At 40.7% G+C, this 23087-nt stretch overlaps 1 non-coding gene and 1 pseudogene across 1 annotated transcript; one reads left to right on the top strand and one right to left on the bottom strand.

Annotated features, from left to right (window-relative positions):
* The first annotated feature begins 872 nt into the window (after window positions 1-872).
* On the top strand, window positions 873-1979 carry LOC128585521 (pachytene checkpoint protein 2 homolog; annotated as a pseudogene).
* Window positions 1980-21630: 19651 nt separating this feature from the next.
* Window positions 21631-21759, bottom strand: LOC128587064 (small nucleolar RNA SNORA11). The gene has a single exon (XR_008380490.1). It is a non-coding gene; the product is annotated as a small nucleolar RNA SNORA11 (small nucleolar RNA).
* Between the last annotated feature and the right edge of the window lie 1328 nt (window positions 21760-23087).

The raw sequence follows: 23087 nt of genomic DNA, 5'->3' as shown, positions 1-23087 counted from the left end.
AATCCTCAAAATTCCCTTTCTTCACTTTTGAAGTTTATAGCATCTTTACTGAGGTTTTTGTGACTTCCCAGGGGACATATTTTTTATTGTCCTGTATGCTCTGGTTATATTTTTTATTCTTTTAAAGTTTTTTACCCTTATCTTGTTTGTGTGGTATGTGGTTTATTCCATGTTGATCTGGATGTGAAACTCAATATCTTTTCTTCAATTTTTCCAAACAAACTTCTCATACAAAGACATTTAAGCAGGGGATGGAGTCTCCCGCCTGTAATCCCAGGTTCTTGGGAGCATCACTTGAGCTCAGGAGTTCAAGTACAACTGAGGCAAGGCAACACAATGGGACCCCCTCTGCAAAACAAAGTCATCCCAAGTTAGCTGGGTAGGGTGGTGAGCCCTTGCAGTCCCAGTGAGTGAAGAGGCTGAGGTGGAAGGATCCCTTGAGCCAAGGAGTTGGATGATGCAGTGAGCTATGCTTGCCTTTGCACTTCAACCCAAGCAAGAGAGCAAGGGCCCATCTCTTAAAAACAAAAACCTAGGCATTTGAGTAGATGAATTTGGTGATGGTATAAGAAGATGAAGGGACATGAGGGCAGTATAAGAGGGTAGATCCTAAGTGTTCTCACCACTAGGATAAAGAGAAGTTACTCTGAGGTGACAGATGTGTTGATTACCCTGATGGTGGCAATTACTTCCCACTGCATATGAATAGAAAATCATCAAGTTGTACATCCTACAAGTGGTCTTGTGGATGGATGGGAAGGACCAAAGTTAACAAGGTATGCAGTCATTCCTCCGTATCCACAAGGGGCTGATTTTATTTTATATCACTTGCTGGTGAAACTTACAGATTTGATTTCATCTTTTTCAGCGTAATGAGGTTGGTGTAATTTTTGTCATTTCTCACTTTAGGAAGCTAACAGGTGAGGAACAACATAAGCGAATTGCTTGGAAGGACGCAGTTGACAAGCTGTGAAGCTCGGCTTGGAGCCTGGCTTTCCGCGCCATCAAGTCCATGTTTCTTCCCACCACAGCAACAGCCTTGGGAGGAGTAAGGGAGATGGAAAGTTGATAGGTTAAAAGGCACAAAACAAGTCAGTAGTAAAGTTTCAAAGGAAAGACACTGGGCGGGGCTGGTGGCCGAGGCTGCGGTGGCAGTGGCCACACTCCGGGGCGCGCGGCTCCGGCTCGCGCCCTCGACAAGGCCGCGGGCGACCTTGAAGCAGGCGCTGTCCTGCGTGGCCATTGGCCGACGGTCCTCGTGGAGCTGCTCCAGCGGGGCGGCGGGTGAGCGGCCGGCCAGAACCCTCTGCCCAGTCCCGTGGGGCCTGCCCGACCCCCTGACCCGCTCGGAACTGACCTGAACCGACCCCGCTGCCTGGTTCCGTGGCCTTACCCGAACTGACCCGAGTCTATCTGACCCCACGCAGGCTGACTGGAACTGACCAGGCCGATCCCAACTGACCTGGGCCGTGTGGCCTGACCAGCTCAGAACTGACCCAACCGACGCGGTCCCACCGGTTCCAGACAACCCAGCCCAGTCTGCGGTGGCTCCGCTGGCCGAGCCCACAGACCTAGCCCGCTCCACTGGGCATGGCCTGGGCAGGACCCCAGTGGGATCGAGCCTGGAACTGGGTGGGAGGAGGCAGAATTACAGAGTCCACTCTAGACTCTGGGCCCAGTACTGCCAAAAAAGAGGACATAAAGCTGCTGAGAAGCTGCTCGACAGACACAACATTGTGTTTGGTGGTTACTCGTGGACTGAGTCGGATGAACCTTTTCTGACAAATGTGCCATCTGTGTCTGTTGTTGACACAGAATTAAAGGTTTCAGACCTCCAGCCGATTGATCTGAGCGCATGCACTGTTGTGCTGCCCATCTTCCCCCTGAATGAAGATGGCCCAGCAGTGCGAATTTGGAGGAAGAAGACAGAGAACCTAATTGCGGCAAATCACTGGGTTCTGCCTGCGGAGTCTCTGTAATCTACGGAGAGAGGAATATAGACAATGTCCTGCTGCCAGAGTGGAGGAAACACACAAACTCATTCTAGAGACCAGCTTTGGGAGGCGCAGTTAGATGGACCTGAGAGCCTCGGAACCCCCGTCTGCCACGTGAGGGCCGCCGTGCGACTGTGCTGGCTGAAGGGCGCTGCCTGGGCGTCCACCCCAGAGAAGTCACACTCTGTCCCATGAGTGCGAGGGCCTTGGCCAGTCTGGGTCCCCTGGGGAGTGAGGGCAGCCATGGAATCTGATGTTTAGAGTCACATTATCATACTCAGAATATCTAGCACTCATCAACAGTACAGAACCACGGAGAAAAAGGGAAATATAGCCCATTCACAGAAAAAAAGAGGTGACAGATGCTACCTCGGAGGAAGCTCAGACATTTGAATTACTAGTCAAGGACACTGAATCAGCTCCTCTGACCAACTGTTAAATGCACATCTGCCTCACATACAGTTGTAGAGGAAAAGGAAGTTCTCAGGACCTTCCCAGGTTCCTCACACAAAGTACAGGTGGATCCTGGTCCCCACGAGCAGCTGTCAGCGTGTGAAGCCAGAGCCTGGGACAGGCCTCCCACATCCATAGGGGCTGCCCTCTCAGACCATGTATGGAAGTCTTCACAGCCCGGAAGTGAGGTCCTGCAAACTGTGGTTCTGAGCCTGTAGGCCAAGTCTAGCTCCCCAAACTGAAGTCTGTTCAACTCCACACTGATAAATGGGGATTACAAGCTGTTCTTCCCAGGTGCAAAACAGAGATGAGACAAAACCAGTCACTCCTCCACCCAAATGCTTCTGCATAACTGATTTTCCCTTTAGTCCCATTTTGTTTCCAAACACTGACTTATGGCTGAGGCAGGTGGATTGCCCAAGCTCACCGATTTGGGACCAGCCTGAGCCAGAGCAAGACCTCTTGGAAGCCCCAGACACAGTGGTCCATATCTAATAACCCCGCGTCCTTAAGGAGCCTGTCCGAGTCAATAAGAAATTGAATAAAGAAGTAAAGTCAGACAGTAAACCCACAAACCAGGCCAACGGAGGCTGAGGTCATGGAGCTGAAGAAGAACCTGAGGGCAAAGGCATAGGCTGATGCCCGGGCATGTGAGCCCATCCAAGGACGGGGAGGCACCCCCTGGCATGCATGGAGAGACGGGGCCTGTAGGGGCCCCACTGCCCTCTGGCCTATCCTGCTCTGTGCCCTGCCTCTGACCATCCCCTTCAGTTTCTCTGGGCAGATGCCCTCAGACCACTGTTGGTCACTCCACAGTTTCACATGGCCTGGAAATGTGCACAGAGCTGGCTGCAAATGCAGTCCTATTTGACCTCACAGAAAGTCTGTGAAGAGAGAACCAGTCCTTTCTCACAAGTAGGGAAACAGAGGCTCAGAGACACCATGTGACATGCCAGGCCAACCCGGCCAGCTGGCATGGCCAGTCCAGGGTGTAAGCAGCACCCATGGCCTCTGCGTGCACTTCTCATTCCCCACTGTGCTCAGATCAGGGCCCTCTCCCTTTCAGGGACTCCGGCCTGTAGGGGGTCCAGGGACCGAACCTCATGAAACCAGCACAGTCTGTGAGCATGTGTGGGGTTCTCCTGGTGCCACCCTGAATCCAAGGGCACTGAAGCCAGAGAGAGTGCTGCTGGGAGGGTGTGCAGTTAGCACCTGTCACCTCTGCACCCAGAGGGCATTCAGGCCAAGCAGGGCCTTAAGAAGCTTGGCCCTTTACAAAGCTTGTGTGCACATTTGTGCCAGAAATAATGTCACATGCTATAGACAGACCAAAATCATCCCCACACTCTTGTCTTCAATCAAAAGACACAGAGAATGATCCATCCATCCAACCAGAAAAAAAAAAAAAAAAAAATCTAGGTAGTAATTCCGGGAATGTACTTTCACTAAGATGCCTCCCTTAGTCTTTCTGCCATGACACTGTATCTTAGAGAGTATTCCTTTAATATTCTCCAATGTATTTTGTTCAACTAAAAAAAGTTTCAAATGAAATGTGTATTTTTCTTTCTTTTTTTTTTTTTATTAAATCATAGCTGTGTACATTGATATGATCATGGGGCATCATACACTAGTTTCATAGACCGTTTGACACATTATTATCACAATGGTTAACACAGCCTTCCTGGCATTTTCTTAATTATTGTTCTAAGACATTTATATTCCACATTTACTAAGTTTCACATATACCCTTGTAAGATGCACCGCTGGTGTAATCCCACCAATCACCCTTCCTCTACCCACCTGCCTCCTCCCTCCCCTCCCTTTCCCCCTTCCCCCTATTCTTAGGTTGTAACTGGGTTATAGCTTTCATGTGAAAGCCCTAAATTCAGATCTGCACTAAAACCGTCAGTTTAAGGTATCTAATCAAGATCATATGTTTATGTTTATGCATTTCTACACACACACACACAAAATATTGAAAATAAAGTTTCTAAGCCAGGAATGTCCAATCCGTTGCCTGCGGGGCCCCATGCTAATTTTGTGAGGCTTTTTTTCTTATCTGTAGTGGGAAAAGTATGCATGGACCTTTCCTTTATTTATTTATTTGCTAATCAGCTTTCTTTATTACTGTTTTGTGTTGTACTGTGTAGCCCCAAACAACTCTTATTCTTCCACTGTACAGCAGAAAATAAAAGTGAGAAGCAGATGTGGAATCTGTACACCTCCTTTAACACTCACCATGTTTCTTTTAAGACTGAAAAAATGTTTTTTTCCCTGAACCTCAAACTCATTTTCTCTGACACAGTATTCTCCTGTTTAGCAGTGTCTTTTGAGAAAATTATCAATGCAACGCCATTAATCACTTAGCAGTTGGTACAAGAAAGAGCATTTAGGAGACTTGGGTTGATGTACAATTTAGGAAAAAACCTTTGCTCGCTGTGCTTCATGAGATGCTGACACTTAATTCAATGAACCAGAGAGACATCTTTATTCTTTTCACTCTTGTGATTTCTAGAATTAGAATATTTAGTGTTTTTTAATAGACTTTATCATATTTGTAATTTAGTGCTATGAGAAAAGTATATGGCATTTTCTAATGAGAGAGGAAAAAGCATGTAAAGAAAAAATTATCTGTCCATTGTCTGAGGTGGTTCATTTTTTACCAGTTAGTGATACAAAATAGCAGTGAGATATTCAACTGAGTTTTTAAGTGTAACCAGGAATTTTACCAATTTCCTATAAACTAAAAAGTTTCAGAATATGCAAGATTTTGACTCCCGTGACTGTGAGTTTGTGAGTATGGAACTGGATTACTTAAATTTTATTTTATTATCATTAGTATGTTTTATTACAGCTCAAAACTTATAAGCCAATTAACTAGTCAGCAAAGCAGCATTTAAGAATTTCTGTAAAAATTGACTTTTTATTATAAAATGGTACATACTCATTTTAGGAAGCTTATGTAATAAAGATAAGCATGTAATTCAAAAATTCAAAAAAGTTACATAAGAATTCACTAGGTATAAATATTATTTAATATTGTTAGCATTTTTTGTATATAATCAATTGCCTTTATGCATTTTGATATCTGTACCAAATGTGCTACATACATCTGTATATGTATAGCAAATGCATAATCATAAAATAATTGAAACAGTGTTTCATCATCAATTGTATACTACTGAGCACTTAAAGTGAAAACACTTTATGAAGCAAAAATCAAAGTGATAACCAAGGATTTATCCAGATGGGACTGATGACTAAGAGCTAGAAGAACGCAGAAACTCCAAGGGAGGTGGGGAGGACAGAAAGGCATTCACCCAGTAGAAAGAGTATTTAACACAGGGGTGGGAGTGCAGAAGGGAGCTCTGTCCTCTCCCAGCCCTTGAACACCCTGCACCATGTCCTAGTGAGAGGCATGACATCCTGTGAGGATGATTTACACATCAAATCTTTGCAAGACTTGGAAAGTCAAGGAATCTCTTTTGAAATCATCCTGTCAATGTTTGCATGCATGTAGCAGGGTGGCCAGTGAATCAAATTTAATTTTTAATTATTCCTTTAATATTTAATATGTAGAGGTTGGTATTTGCAGAGAAAAAATTGGGTAACAAGACCTTGGATTGTTCCTGAGAAGGAAAAGATATAAACAAACTTTCTAAAGATTCAAAGTTTCTGAAACCCATTGAACAGATGCAGTTAGGCTTGACCAAGACTTGGAAAGAGGAAAGTCCCAACAAACCCTTGATACTCACTTCACTAAGTGTTAGCAAATAGATAGGGCCAGTGGATGGCTCATTGTGCATGGCAGTGGTCCTGAAGTAAGCGTGCAACTGACAGCAAAAATTAATCTTATCTAGACCCCTTACCCCAAAGGAGGATAAAACACTCATGAATCTAAAGTGTCCTGCCTCTGGGAGCTCAAAGCAATACTTTGGCTGAGCATGGACATACAGAGGAAGGTAGCCATGCAAGGGAATCTTCCTACCTTGAAAAGTAAGGAGTGTTAGCACACAAGACAGGCAGCTGCCAACCTGCAACCAAGGCGGGAGTCTCAGCTCAGCCACATGGCTTAGCCCAGGACTAGAGGAGTGTGCCAAGGTCAATGGTTAGCCAAGGGTTGGTTACACATCGTGGATAGTATGTGGGTATCTGAGTGCCTACAGAGGCTGAGTTGAAAGTAAACTAACTTATATTGTTGGTTTGTAGTATCTCCCAGCTAAAGGGGTTTAAGTGGCAGCTGGTAAAGCAGTAGCAGTGAGAAAACACACTGGGAATTTAAGAATCGTTATGAGAATAGAGTGACTTTGTGGAAATAGTATTCAAGAACATTAAAAACTGATGGACCCAGTAGCTGAATCCCACCCTGGTGAGCGAGAGGCCTTTTGCATGGAGCAGGGAGGGAGGGAGTCTACCTCATCCAAGCAGCCTCAACATGCTGGGGCCTTTAGTGGAACAGACAGCAGGTAAGACCATCAACAGGGTCTTATTTGTTTCCTATCACTGCTGTAACAAATTACCACAAAATTAGGGGCTGAAGGGGACACAAATTATCTTGCAGTTCTGGAAGAAAGATTTCTAAAATGTATCTGTAGGGCTACATTCCCCTTGCAGGCTGTAGAAGACACTCCATTTTCCCATTAACAGTCCACATTCCTCAGCTCGTGGCCCTGTGTCTCTCCGACCTCTTCTCCCACAGTCATGTCTGCTGCTCCCATTCTCCTGTCCTTTCCTTCCACTTTCACTTATAAGCATGGCTGTGATTACATTGGGCCCACTCGGATGATCCAGGATAATCTCTTCATCTTAAGATCTTTAAATTTAATCACATCTGCAAAGTCCTTTGTGCCATGTAAGGTAACATATTCACAGGTTCTGGGCTTTAGGGCATATTTGGGGGGCCTGTTAGCCTCCCTAAACTGAGCACTGACACTGGTGTCTGTGGCAGGGGTTAGGTCGCTGCTTAAGTCTCTAGCTCATTTCTGTAAATACCAGTTCCTATAGGGGTTGAAGAGAAAATATTCATAACTCAAAAATTTTGCATTAGGTAAGTTGCTGTTTATGAGAATGGCATTACCTGTGTGCCCTCAGAAATTTTCACTGAAGTCCTGTCTTAGGTTAAAGATGAATCAAAGTTAAAAACAATAATAGGTCATTAAATTTTAACAGCATCAAGTTCCATCTTAATTATTATTGTAAATAGTGTTTCTAAAAGCAAATAAATTCAATATATTTGAAAGCAATGATAAGGCTGAGAGGTGAGCGTGTGGTTCATACATATAGCCATAGGTTCAAATATAAGCTATGCAGCATAATAGTGGAGAATCCCATTTTTATGTGATTGAATTATTGTTTCATTAACATGATCAATGATATAATTAATTAGAGAAATACCTTGTTTTAAAAAAACCTATACTAGTAAGACAGTTAACCTCAGATTATTTATTTTGTGGAAGATTGTTAAGGATAATAAAAAGTTATGAAAATATTACAGTGGTTAATCCCATGTATCAGCTTGACTGGAGCAAGGAGTATCCAAATTAAATGCTATTTCTGGTGGTACCTGTGAGGGTGTTTCAGGATGGAATTAACATTTGAATCAGTGGACTCAGTGGAATAGATTGGGTTGCTTCCCCCCCAATGTGAGCAGGCTTCACGGGATCCAGGGAGGGCCTGAACAGAACAAAGGCCAGAAGGAAGACGAAGTGGCAGCATTTTTCTATCTGCGATGGGTGCACATTGTCGTCTCCTGCCACTGGGCTGGGAGGTACTGTCCGCTGATTGCCTTCCCTGGTTCTCAGGCTTTCAGACTCAGACTGCGCTTTACTAATTGGCTTTCCTGGGTCTCCAGTGTGCAGATGGCAGGTAGCAGGGACTTCTCAGCCTCTGTAATTGCATGAGCTATTTTTTTATTATTATTATTAAATCATAGCTGTGTACATATGCAATCATACACTGGTTTTATAGACCGTTTGACACATTTTCATCACACTGGTTAACATAGCCTTCCTGGCATTTTCTTAGTTATTGTGTCAAGACATTTACATTCTACATTTACTAAGTTTCTGAGCTATTTTTTTATATAATTAATTTTTGTGTGCGTGTATACGTGCTTGCATATATATATAATTGGTTCTTTTTCCCTGGAAAACTGTAACTAATATGTCACTATGACTAATAAGTAAGAAAAATGAATACAAACTGAAAAATTAAAAACTACTTCTTTTCCAGAAAAGAAACATAAAACAAAGTGACAGAAGTAAGAAAGCAATGAAAGGAGTGCCAATTGGGTCAACATATATACTCAATTATGCATTTTGTTTAAGATGAATATTGTCAGTTTGGGTGTAATGAGCAAAATTATCTAAAACTACATGAATCAGAAGGATAGGAAATAAATGGATGGGCAACATTCCTTAAATTAAAAAAAAAAAGTAAGTTTCAGTTGCAATTTTAATTTTAGACAAAGTCGATAATGACAGGTAAAAATAGCCCTCTTTGTTTAATTGTCCTGGCAGTGGAGGCCTGTTCACTGTCTACGGCAAATGTGTCCTGCTTGGTAAAGTTTCTTACTCTGTAAGCCTATTTTCCTTTTCCTCAACAAACTTTGTTTTATACTTGTCTTAAAAAAAAAAGAAAAAAGAATCACATGTGCTAAAATCTGTTATTTATATTTAAATAAAATATAATATTCATGGGCTTTTTGATGATGCTTCATAATGTATCCAACTATGTAAGGCAATGGTTAAAAAAGAAAAAGCAACACATATGATCTGAGAGAACTATCTTTGCCTTTGACAGTTTAAATACAAACATTTCTACGAAAGCAGAAGTCTTCTGGAAATGGGATGATCAGGACTGAGGAACAAGTCCCCTTCCCTATAAGTATCTCTCATCCTCCTAAAATATTTGCCTATGTTCATTCTGTTTTTGCTTATGGACTCATGGTTTGTAGTTAGAAGACAAAACCAACTCTTTGTTGGTTTATTGTTTATCTACATTGTTTTATTAATATATTTGTAGGTATTATAAAGTTTGGCCATTTGTAATTTGAGTAGTATCTTCCACAAATAAAGATGAGATGGTTGCAAAGAAAGAAAAGATGCCCTGTAACTATTAGTTGATATTCTGAGCTACTGTAAGGGGTTAACTCTGTATGTCACTCCAGTAGGGGGTCTAACAATTGGAAGTGTGGCATTGACAAAACAATATGCAGAGAAGTGGAGTGAAACATGCATTGATGTATCTTTGAATTGAGTATATGCAAATGGAGGAATTAGAAATCAATACTTTATTCAATAAGTGGTATGGAAAAAAACCATTTCCAGATGGATTAAAGAATTAAATGGTGAAATGTACTGAAGGTAAAGAAATTTGAGTATAGGTTTTTAACAAATAAACTAATATTTTGTGTTGAAAGTAAAACATCATTATTGTCTGAGGCTCAGGTGAATGAACCTCAGAAAATTTATCGCACAAGGACCACTTTTGAAATTATTCATTGAGGAAGAATGCTAGATAAAAGAGAAATAATTCTAGGAGGTAGTAACGCGATGAGTTATAGCTTAGCAAGTGTTATTATTATCTTAATAAGCAAAAAAGAATGAACAAACAGACAAAAAACAAAAGAACCTCATAACAACCTAGAATGAAAATTCCAGATGATTATAACGTGATGGAGACATAAGAAATGTTGTAGATCAATGGGGGTTGGGAATGATTTTCTGTCTCAAGGAAAATATATAGATACTAACAAATTTAAGGAATTAATAGTTAAAATAAATTCAAATCTGAGTTTTAATTAATCATAATTACTCAAAAGCAAAAATAGTATAATGTTTTACAGAGAATTTAAGATGCCATCAATCATAAAATGTGACATCATTCCATTTAGCACTATGAAAAAGGGCTGCCAGTAAAGACAATGCTTTCTTATCATCAGAATTCACATTCATATTCAAAGAGCTCTTTTAGCTCTTTTAACATTGTCATTCCTAGCAACATTAAAAAAAGGAAAGCCAAAATTAAACTAGTTAAGATATTCTTAAAACTTTTTTACAGGAGTCCCACACTCCTAAATGACTTCTTAACTTAGCATCATTGATGTTTGTGTTTTCCTGCATGAAATTAGCTCATATGCCATCAAGAGTGGTGTTGCGGTATTTTTTTTAAAAATTTGTAAAAGTGAGACTACTGTGCTTTGCAGGCAGAGCAGGCCTACTTTACACGTCTGCTCAGGAATGTTGCTAAATTTGTCCAGTTCACTGCCTCTGCCAACCCTTTTTCCCACATCATTTGGTTCCTAATGGTTAAAAATACTCTCTCCAGTTTTCTTTAGGACTTTCTTCCAAACTGCTGACACCGATTCTGTAGGTTTTAATGCTGGAACTTTTGATATTCCTGCATGTTCAGTAAATGACAACTATGTCACAACTACCACTTGGCCAACAATGATCACAGAATGTGACAGACTTCAAGTTATTCTGACTTTCAAGATATCAAATCATTAAAATAATACATTTTAGAAACCATAAAATACAATTTTCAGCAAGCTTAAAAATTTAATCTTTCTAATATAAAAAATAGGAAAGGAGAAAAAGGGAAAAAATGAAGAAAATATGGGAATTTAGAACACTATGCATTATGTATAAGAAAATCTGATTATCAGAGTCATTTCAATAGATGGGAAACTTGAAAATCTGGAGATACACAGATCAGATTAAAAATAAGATTTAGGTCTATGTTCTTTTGTTTGTCAAAAACCCATCAAGAAAAGAACTGGGAATGTAGAGATTTAATACAGGACATTGCTACTCCAGGTTGGCCATAAAGTTTGTGCACAATTTTCATGGACTTTATGGCCACCCTATACAGATGTTGGATAAGCAAAATGCAGAGGATGATCAGTACACAGTAGAAGCAGAGAAGATGGGACAATACCCAAAGAACAAAAGCTTGTTGACTTTGCTGGAGCCTGGCTGTCCATGCCTGCTAAGGAATTGGTGGCGGTGCTGTCACCCTGCTCAGAATACAGCAGGGCTGCTCCTGTGGCCAGGGCCAGGCCCATGGTATACACTGTCACTACAATCAATGCTGTTCTCTCTGGCTGTGCTGTAGCTGCCATTGTGGTTCTGTCACTGCATCTGCTGCACACGGCTGCTGAAGACTGTCACAAACTGGAAGCAGAAGAGAGGTATTTTTTCCTGTCCTCCACCTTACAAATTCCTATTAGGATTCCTATTAGTGGAGCTTGACAGGAAGCCAGTTGGCAAGAGACCCTAGAAAATGTCGCTTGCAGTCTTCCAGCCCTCTCAACGTATCGCAGAATGCAGAAACGTGGGAATAGGCACGTTGTTGTCTACAAGACACACATTTAAAACTAAAGGGTAAGGAAGTGTTTATTTATTCATTCAACAAATATTTGTGGAGTACCTGCTAGGTGTTAGCTCCTTTTCCAGGTGTGGTGATACTTCCGGGAGCAAAGCAGATGAAATATCTGCTTGGTGTGTTTTTGACCTTTTAATTCAGAGAAGAGATAATGAACAAAATGAGTAGTTAAATCCTATTGCATTGAAGCAGGACAAATGCTGTGGTAGAAAGTGAAGCAGGAAGAGGGCTAAGGAGGGCAAGGGTGGGAGTTCCACGAAACAAAGGCCTGGTGATGCAATTAACAAAATTATGAAATGTAATATTGATTTAGTGCTTTTATCTAAACTAACTCAATGAAATCAAATTTTGCCAGTTGTTCCATAATCACTTTTATGGAGTGTTTTTCAATCTGGGATTTAATCTGGGATTATTCATTGCAGTTGTTGTCATGTCTCCTCAATTTCCTTTTATCTGGAGCAGTTCTGTAGTTTTCTCTGGTCTGTGAGGCCTTTTGAGGCATTAACATTGTAGAAAGTGAAGGAGAGTTGTTTTGAAGAATGCCCTTTAATTTGTTTTATCTGATTGTTTTGACAGAACACTTTTGAATGTGTGCATTTTTGCCAGAAATACTATAGAAATAATATTGTGTCCTTCCCAATGCGTCACATCAACCCTGACAAATTAGTGCCTTCAGAATATTACACCAAGTGGATACAATACAGTTCCCTTAACCAATCCCCCATGGCTATACATTCAGGTTATGCCCCGGTGGGGAATTCAACGGGGACCTGGGAAACAAAGGGGTCAGTCGAATGAGGGGACAAGAGACACGAAAGAATGAGAGCAAGTCAAGAGTCTGATCAAGCTCTGAAGAGTTTATTTTTCAGCTGGACTTATAAGCACACAAACAAGGAAGTAACTAAGGGCTATTCCTAACAGGGCAGGGAGGGGGCTAGTTTCTGGAAAATTACTAGGAGAAGGACCCTAAGGCAGGGGGTGCATTTTTGAGGAGATACGCAAGGGGAAAGTACCATTGCTGTTTACGGTTGAATTCCTGAGAACAGTTTGCCTGTAAAATCAAGATAGCAAGGGGCATTCTTGTGAGATGTTTTGGCTCCCAGCAAGGTTATTCCCAGCTTTTTCCTATTATGAATAATGTTCAGGTGGATATACACACCGATGAGATATATGTTTTCATGTTTTAGATAATCCCCCCAGGATAAAATGTCATCAATAGAATTAAATGGTTTATAGGTTACAAACATAATTTTGATCCTTTATACATATTGGAATTCATGTTGCTCTCTAAAACTGTGGTATTAGCATAACAAGTCATAGCAAACTTAGCAGCTCTGAGTGTTAAAAAAGCATTAAAGGGTTATGTTGTTAATGAGTCTAAAAAACAAAACAACAACAACAACAACAACCAATCAAAAACAGAGTCCTGGAAGTAATCTGAGTGAACCTACACACGGAAAGTTCATTCAGCACTTGGAAGACAAGCCAGGGCTCAGCAGAAGAAAGCAACGAAGACGTGACAAGGCAGTACCATTAGGCGCGAGCAGGGCTGAAAGGTGTTTTTCACTATTTATATTATACTTCTACGTTTACACATTTTCACAAGGCAGCTCCCATCTACAGACAGGCTAATTTCAAGATGACATTAATTTCATAATCTTAGCCTCTCATTTTTTTGAACCTCTCAAGAACTTCATCATCATAATAATGTCAGAGTCTACTATAAGTTATTTGTCCTCAAGGACCCCCAAATGGAAATATATTTGACTATCTATACTCTGTATAGTAACTGAAAGACCGCTCCTATGAGAGGTGAAAGATTAAAGTGCCCCCAAAGTCAGTCACTTCTGAAGTTTTTAGTCATGGAGATAAGACCTTAGAACACTTGGCTGCCATTGCTTAGTGGGAAAGAGGGCATTAAAACAGTTTCCCCATCAAAACAAAAACATACCGCAACAAAACAAAAATGTCTCTGCTTTGGCAAAGTAATCATATAATTCCTACTTGGCAGAAATGTAAGGTTTTCCATAGAACAAAAAGAACTATCTCAATCCAAGTCATTGACTCTTCCTTTAATTAGACTAAGTCCTTTAGAAGGAAACCACATTCACCATTATTTAGGAAAACAAGAGCAGATGCAGACTGAGATAGCAACTCACTCATATGCACACAATCCACAACTGGAGTATTCATGCACACACAAATAAACATCATAGTGAGAAAACAAACAAACGAAATACAGTGGCTGGAAAGGCCTGCTGAAAATGTGGCATTTTAGCAAAGATATGAAGGAGGAGCAGTAAGTCTGAATGAAATCAGAAATATTTCTTTTAATAATGCACCAAGTAGAGATGAAGATAAAAGTATAAAGGGATAAAGAAAAATGTTGTTTATTGGTTAAAAAATGTCAGATCAAGAGGATACAAGGATTATGTACATGATTCTCAGATTATCAGTATAGCCTAAAACATCTATCACACCAATCCTCAGAATAAGGAAAATTAGGTATATACAAATTTATGGTTTAAAATGAAAGATATAGCAGGCAAAACTTCTTAATATAGCATGTTTGGGTAGCACATTTAAAAATAATTAGCTCCAGAGGAGGCGGAGCAAGATGGCAGCCGAGTAACAGCTTCCTTGCATCTGGGAACCATGAGTCTGGGGATATAGGACTCCAGGCATCTCTGGCTGGTGGGATCTGCCTATCATCACCCCTGAGAGGATACAGGGAGTCAGCGAGAGACTTCTGGACCCCAAGAGGAGGACTAAAACAGTGGAAAACTGGCAAGTGGTCGCGTGTGTTCAATCCGTCTAAACCCGCCCGCAACTGTAAGTTCAGTAGCAGCGAGACTGCAAACCAGAAAGGCCTTACCTGTGAACTGTTTTGGTGTCTTTGGACTTGGCACTCAGCTGAAATGCCTTGGGGAGAGCCTGAGTGGGAGTGCGGAGAACTTTGGCCTTTGTCTAGGGCACCAGTCTGAGCCGCTGAGCCAGACGGAGCTAATACTGTTTGGCTCTGGGTCACAGGCAGCCACTGTGAGCGATCTGCCCCGGCAAGCTCCGCCCTCAGGGTCGCAGAGCTGGAATTGGGTGGGAGCTGGTAACCCAGCGACCAAGTAGCCCAAGGGCGGGGTCTGAGCCACCTTGCAGCCCTAACCCTCGGGGGCAGAGGGAGACCAGTTTTGGCACACAGGGTAAGTGGATAGCCACTTCAGCAGTGATTCCAGCGACAAGCACTTCCCTGGGAAAGCTTCTGCTCAGCAAGTTTACAAGTTCAAAGTGCCTTTTAAGTGGGCTGAAGAGAGATTTAGGGTGTCTACCTGCTGGGGTTTGAGAAACTAGCAGCCTCCAGTCGTATCAGAACTGCGATTAACATCTCATACCCCAGAAGACCACGTGTTGCCCAGACAATATTCAATAACATACACATACTGCTTTGTTTTTGGTTGTGTTTTTTTTTTTTTTTTTGGTTTGGTTGTTTTTTTTTGTTTATTTTGATGTTGATGTTGTTTTGTTTTTTAATTTCAACCTTTTCCATACAGACCCTTTTTCTTTCTCAATTTTTCTAGTTTAATTATAATTTCCCATTGCTGCCTATTTCAATAACTAGAACTTCATTTTTGTTAGTGTTTCCACCGCTATTATTTGTTTTTTCCAGCCAATTTTATCCCGTAAAGTTTTCTGTTTGCTTGTTTTGGTTTGATTTATAGCATTTTTGTCTTTCCTCTCTACTTGGTGGAGGTGAGGTACTGTGTCTGATCAGGTTAGCAAAGAGCTGCTGACCTCAAGGGAACCAACCAACTGGGCACCCCCAGAAGGTGGTTTTTTTTTTTTAAGGTTGTATCAAAGTACCCTACTGTACACCTATATTGCTCAGTCTCCCTCTTTCTGTGCCTCTCTTCTTTTTGTCAATATTCCTTTTACCCACCCCCTCTCCTTTCTCTATTTTTCCTTTTTTTTTTCTTATCACTCAGTCCTCCTTTCTTTCATCCCTTTTTTGCTCTTCAACCTTCTCACCCTTCTGGTCCTGTAACCCTTAGTCCACAGGCACGAGAACTTAAAGAGCAAGAGGAAGTGAAAGGAAAATTAGGGCAAGGAAACAGATAAAAGAAATCACTCATGAGGAAGAATCAGCAGAAAACTCCAGGCAACATAAAGAACCAGTCCAGAACAACCCCGCCAAGGGACCATGAGGTAGCTACTGCAGAGGATTCCACCTATACAGAAATGTTAGGAATGACAGAAAGGTAATTTAGAATACACATGTTGAAAACAATGAAAGAAATGATGGAAAAAATGAAGGAAACTGCTACTAAAGTGGAAAATAACCAAAAGGAAATTCAAAAACAGAATCAAATCAGAGATGAACGATATGAAGAATATAAAAAGGATATAGCAGAGCTGAAGGAAATGAAACAGTCAATCAGGGAACTTAAAGATGCAATGGAAAGTATCAGCAACAGGTTAGACCATGCAGAAGAAAGAATTTCAGAGGTAGAAGACAAAGTTTTTGAGATAACTCAGATAGTAAAAGAGGCAGAAAAGAAGAGAGAGGAAGCAGAACATTCACTGTCAGAATTATGGGACTTTATGAAGCGTTCCAACATATGAGTTACAGGAATTCCAGAAGGGGAAGAAGAATGCCCCAGAGGAATGGAAGCCATACTAGAGAATATTATAAAAGAAAATTTCCCAAATATCACCAAAGATTCTGACACACTGCTTTCAGAGGGATATCGGAACCCAGGTCGCCTCAACTCTAACCGAGCTTCTCCAAGACACATTGTGATGAACCTGTCCAAAGTCAAGACAAAAGAAAAGATTCTGCAAGCTGCCAGGAGTAAGCGCCAGTTGACCTACAGGGGCAAATCCATCAGAGTGACCGCAGACTTCTCTAATGAAACTTTCCAAGCAAGAAGACAATGGTCATCTACCTTTAATCTACTTAAACAGAACAATTTCCAGCCCAGAATTCTGTACCCTGCTAAACTGAGCTTCAAAATTGACGGAGAAATCAAATCATTTACGGATATACAAACATTGAGGAAATTCGCCACAACAAGACCAGCTCTACAGGAAATACTTCAACCTGTTCTGCACACTGACCACCACAATGGATCAGCAGCAAAGTAAGAACTCAGAAATTAAAGGACAGAACCTAACCTCCACACTGATGCAAAAGATAAAACTAAGCAATGGACTCTCACAAAATAAGACGAATAGTATACTACCACACTTATCAATTATCTCAATAAATGTTAATGGCTTGAATTCCCCACTGAAGAGACATAGATTGGTTGACTGGATTAAAAAACACAAGTCATCCATTTGCTGTCTGCAAGAAACACACCTGGCTTCAAAAGACAAATTAAAGCTCCGAGTCAAGGGTTGGAAGACAATTTTTCAGGCAAATGGAATTCAGAAGAAAAGAGGAGTTGCAATCTTATTTTCAGATACATGTGGATTTAAAGCAACTAAAGTCAAAAAAGACAAAGATGATCACTTTATATTGGTCAAGGGAAAAATACAACAAGAAGACATTTCAATTCTAAATATCTGCACCCAATTTAAATGCTCCCAGATTCTTGAAACAGACCTTACTCAGTCTGAGCAATATGATATCTGATAATACCATAATAACAGGGGACCTTAACACTCCTCTTACAGAGCTGGACAGATCCTCTAAACAGAAATTAAACAAGGATATAAGAGACTTCAATGAGACCCTAGAACATCTGTGCTTGATAGACGCATATAGAACACTCCGTCCCAAAGTAAAGAATATACATTCTTCTCATCACCCTATGGAACATTCTCCAAAATTGATCATATCCTGGGACACAAAACAAATATCAACAGAATCAAAAGAATTGAAATTTTACCTTGTATCTTCTCAGACCATAAGGCACTAAAGGTGGAACTCAACTCTAACAAAAATGCTCGACCCCACCCAAAGGCATGGAAATTAAACAATCCTCTGTTGAATAACAGATGGGTGAAGGAAGAAATAAAACAGGAAATCATTAACTTCCTTGAGCATAACAACAATGAAGACACAACCTACCAAAACCTGTGGGATTCTGCAAAAGCAGTTTGGAGAGGAAAATTCATCGCTTTAGATGCCTACATTTGAAAAACAGAAAGAGAGCACATCAACAATCTCACAAGAGATCTTATGGAATTGGAAAAAGAAGAACAATCTAAGCCTAAACTCAGTAGAAGAAAAGAAATATCCAAAATCAAATCAGAGATCAATGAAATTGAAAACAAAAGAATCATTCAGAAAATTAATGAAACAAGGAGTTGTTTTTTGTTTGTTTGTTTGTTTTGGTTTTGTTTTTGTTTTTAGCCGGGGCTAGGTTTGAACCCGCCACCTCCGGCATATGGGACCGGCACCCTACTCCTTGAGCCACAGGCGCTGCAGAAGGAGTTGGTTTTTTGAAAAAATAAATAAAATAGATAAACCATTGGCCAGACTAACGAGGAATAGAAAAGTAAAATCTCTAGTAACTTCAATCAGAAATGATAAAGGGGAAATAACAACTGATCCCACAGAGATACAAGAGATCATCTCTGAATACTACCAGAAACTCTATGCCCAGAAATTTGACAATGTCAAGGAAATGGATCAATATTTGGAATCACACCCTCTCCCTAGACTCAGCCAGGAAGAAATAGAGCTCCTGAACAGACCAATTTCAAGCACTGAGATCAAAGAAACAATAAAAAATCTTCCAACCAAAAAATGCCCTGGTCCAGATGGCTTCACTCCAGAATTCTATCAAACCTTCAAGGAAGAGCTTATTCCTGTACTGCAGAAATTATTCCAAAAAATTGAGGAAGAAGGAATCTTCCCCAACACATTCTATGAAGCAAACATCACCCTGATACCAAAACCAGGAAAAGACCCAAACAAAAAGGAGAATTTCGGACCAATCTCACTCATGAACATAGACGCGAAAATTCTTAACAAAATCCTAGCCAATACATTACAGCTTATCATGAAAAATGTCATTCATCATGATCAAGTAGGCTTCATCCCAGGGATGCAAGGCTGGTTTAACATACGCAAGTCCATAAACGTTATCCACCATATTAACAGAGGCAAAAATAAAGATCACATGATCCTCTCAATAGATGCAGAAAAAGCATTTGATAAAATCCAGCATCCTTTTCTAATTAGAACACTGAAGAGTATAGGCATAGTTGGCACATTTCTAAAACTGATTGAAGCTATCTATGACAAACCCACAGCCAATATTTTACTGAATGGAGTAAAACTGAAAGCTTTTCCTCTTAGAAATGGAACCAGACAAGGTTGTCCTCTGTCACCTTTACTATTCAATGTAGTGCTGGAAGTTCTAGCCAATAGAATTAGGCAAGACAAGGAAATAAAGGGAATCCAAATGGGAGCAGAGGAGGTCAAACTCTCCCTCTTTGCTGACGACATGATCTTATACTTAGAGAACCCCAAAGACTCAACCACAAGACTCCTAGAAGTCATCAAAAAATACAGTAATGTTTCAGGATATAAAATCAATGTCCACAAGTCAGTAGCCTTTGTGTACACCAATAACAGTCAAGATGAGAAGCTAATTAAGGACACAACTCCCTTCACCATAGTTTCAAAGAAAATGAAATACCTTGGAATATACCTAACGAAGGAGGTGAAGGACCTCTATAAAGAAAACTATGAAATCCTCAGAAAGGAAATAGCAGAGGATATTAACAAATGGAAGAACATACCATGCTCATGGATGGGAAGTATCAACATTGCTAAAATGTCTCTACTTCCCAAAGCAATCTACCTATTCAATGCCATTCCTATCAAAATACCAACATCGTACTTTGAAGATTTGGAAAAAATGATTCTGCATTTTGTATGGAACCGGAAAAAACCCCGTATAGCTAAGGCAGTTCTCTGTAACAAAAATAAAGCTGGGGGCATCAGCATACCAGATTTTAGTCTGTACTACAAAGCCATAGTGCTGAAGACAGCATGGTACTGGCACAAAAACAGAGACATAGACACTTGGAATCGAATTGAAAACCAAGAAATGAAAGTAACATTTTACAACCACCTAATCTTTGATAAACCAAACAAGAACATACCTTGGGGGAAAGACTCCCTATTCAATAAATGGTGTTGGGAGAACTGGATGTCTTCATGTAAAAGATTGAAACGGGACCCACACCTTTCCCCACTCACAAGAATTGATTCAAGATGGATCAAGGACTTAAACTTAAGGCATGAAACAATAAAAATCCTCCAAGAAAGCATAGGAAAAACACTGGAAGATATTGGCCTGGGGAAAGACTTCATGAAGAAGACTGCCACGGCAATTGCAACAAGAACAAAAATAAACAAATGGGACTTCATTAAACTGAAAAGCTTCTGTACAGCTAAGGAGACAATAACCAAAGCAAAGAGACAACCTACACAATGGGAAAGGATATTTGCATATTTTCAATCAGACAAAAGCTTGATAACTAGGATCTATAGACAACTCAAATTAATCCACATGAAAAAAGCCAACAATCCCGTATATCAATGGGCAAGAGACATGAATAGAACTTTCTCTAAAGATGACAACGAATGGCTAACAAAAACATGAAAAAATGTTCATCATCTCTATATATTAGAGAAATGCAAATCAAAACAACCCTGAGATATCATCTAACCCCAGTGAGAATGGCCCACATCACAAAATCTCAAAACTGCAGATGCTGGCGTGGATGTGGAGAGAAGGGAACACTTTTACACTGCTGGTGGGACTGCAAACTAGTACAACCTTTCTGGAAGGAAGTATGGAGAAACCTCAAAGCACTTAAGCTAGACCTCCCATTTGATGCTGCAATCCCATTACTGGGCATCTACCCAGAAGGAAAGAAATCCTTTTATCATAAGGACACTTGTAGTAGACTGTTTATTGCAGCTCAATTTACAATTGCCAAAATGTGGACACAGCCTAAATGTCCACCAACCCAGGAATGGATTAACAAGCTGTGGTATATGTATACCATGGAATACTATTCAGCCATTAAAAAAAATGGAGACTTTGCATCCTTCGTATTAAACTGGATGGAAGTGGAAGACATTATTCTTAGTAAAGCATCACAAGAATGGAGAAGCTTGAATCCTATGTACTCAATTTTGATATGAGGACAATTAATGACAATTATGGTTATGGAGGAGAAACAGAAATAGGGAAAGAGGGAGGTGGGTGGGGCCTTGGTGTGTGTCACACTTTATGGGGGCAAGACATGATTGCCAGAGGGACTTTACCTAACAATTGCAATCAGTGTAACCTGGCTTATTGTACCCTCAATGAATCCCCAACAATAAAAAAAAAAAAAGGAAAAAAAAAAAAAAAGAAACATGTTAGCTGTGAAAAGTCCTCAGCGGAAAGTGGAGATCCCACGTAAATGGTAGCCACATCAAATATGACACCTGGTGGTGGTTCTGGGCCATGTGGAAGGCTGGGATAACTAGTTGAAATTAATTCCCATTCCAACCAAGCCTGGCTTCGTGGGGCTGAGCTTCGTAGAACTCACTGCATGAGGGGCCTTGACTGATGAGCGATGTCTGTCGTGGTCTCAGGCAGAGAGGGTGGTTGCACACACATGTCGTATATTTGCTGCCTTTGCCATGAATTGCACCCAATTTTCTTTTTTAAAAAATATTTTTTTTAATATTTCATTAGGCAATTTTTCAAAACTACAGTACAATTGAGAGAATTATACATTTATCACATATGCCCACCATACATATTTTATAATTTTTCTTTTCTTTACACGTAGGGAATATGTTTGTATGGAGGCCACAAGTTTTGCTCCCCTCATCACAATGACCCCAGATTCCTGTTGGGAGTGTTATAAACAGGGGAGGCATTCCTCAGGCCCCCTGCTGTGAGCACACCGCCCACACACACACACACACCCAAGACTTCTTGAGCTGGTTAATTGTATGTGCCAACTTGGCTAGGCTATAGTGTCTAGATGTTTAGTCAAACAACTGCTTAGAAATCACCGTGAAGGTGTTTTTCGATGTGATTAACATTTGAGTCAGTAGGCTTTGAGTAAAGCAGTTGTTACCCTGTGAGTGAGTCTCATGTAATCAGTTGAAGGCCTGAAGAGCAAAGACTGAGGACTCCCCAAACAGCCTGTAACAGAGGAAAGCTGCGTGATTTTCCAACTCGCTGGCCTGAGAAACCTGGACTCAAGATGGCAGCAGTAACTATTCTCTGGATCTCCAACCCGCCAGTCTTCCCTGGAGATCGTGGACTTGTGAGCCTCTATAATTGTAAGAACTAATTCCTTCAAACAGATCTCTATCTGCAGATACCCAGTTGATTCTGTGTCTCTGGTGAACCTAGACTTGGGTCTCTTATGTAGTGTTCCCCACCCCCCACCCGCTTGCCTTTTTAAAGAATTATCTCATGAAAGGAGGCATGTCTTCCACATGCCCAGTTTCTAGGGACTATAGGTTTGAAGCAAGATCCATAAAGAAGGGTTCATGTTAGCACAAAGATACAAAAAAAACTGTAATCAACTTCAAGAGAAAGGAAAATTTAAGAACAATATTATGAGATATAGAAATACATAGAAAGGGTGGTGCTAAAGAGGCTCAGGCTTGAGTTTGGATTTGGGCTGTGATCTGCAGCTTCATGGCTATGTGACCTTTGGAAGAGCATCTAATCTGTCTGAGCTCCAGGTTTCCTCCTCTGTAAAACAGGGGAAATAATGTCCAGTTCCTCTACAGGTAGTAGATAGTGTGGGTGCTCACTTTGGCTCTTTGGCTTATGAAAAAAGATCACATTTGAGCTATGGCAAAATAATGCAGTGGTAAAGTTATTTGTTATTGATTCTTCCCCTTGCTCTGCTGACTAGGTTCTCTTCTAGCCTCCTCTTTACTTCACCCAACCCTGCTTGCAGATTGTTCATTCATGCCAAGATTGGTAACAAATAAAAGTACATGTTGTTACCCTTTTGGTAATAGGGCTTAAGAATAAGCAAAAGTAGCAACATTCAGGCCGTAACAGAATGCAGGGCAAGTTGTGTTCAGTTGGGCTTGAGGACAGGGAAAGGCAATAATGGCTGCTTCCATAGTTAGCCCAAGCATGTGGTCCTACCTTCCTGACTGCACATAGGGAAAGAACATAGCCAGCTCTTGGTAAATGTTAGCTAGAAACAGTAGCAATAGTAGCACTAATTTATTGCAAAGATTGACATGGAGCACTCGAGTTGAGG

Source organism: Nycticebus coucang, chromosome 5, assembly GCF_027406575.1.
Source record: "Nycticebus coucang isolate mNycCou1 chromosome 5, mNycCou1.pri, whole genome shotgun sequence".
Lineage (NCBI taxonomy): Eukaryota > Metazoa > Chordata > Mammalia > Primates > Lorisidae > Nycticebus > Nycticebus coucang.
Note: the sequence above shows the minus strand (reverse complement) of the source record. Positions and strands in the feature narration are given on the sequence as shown.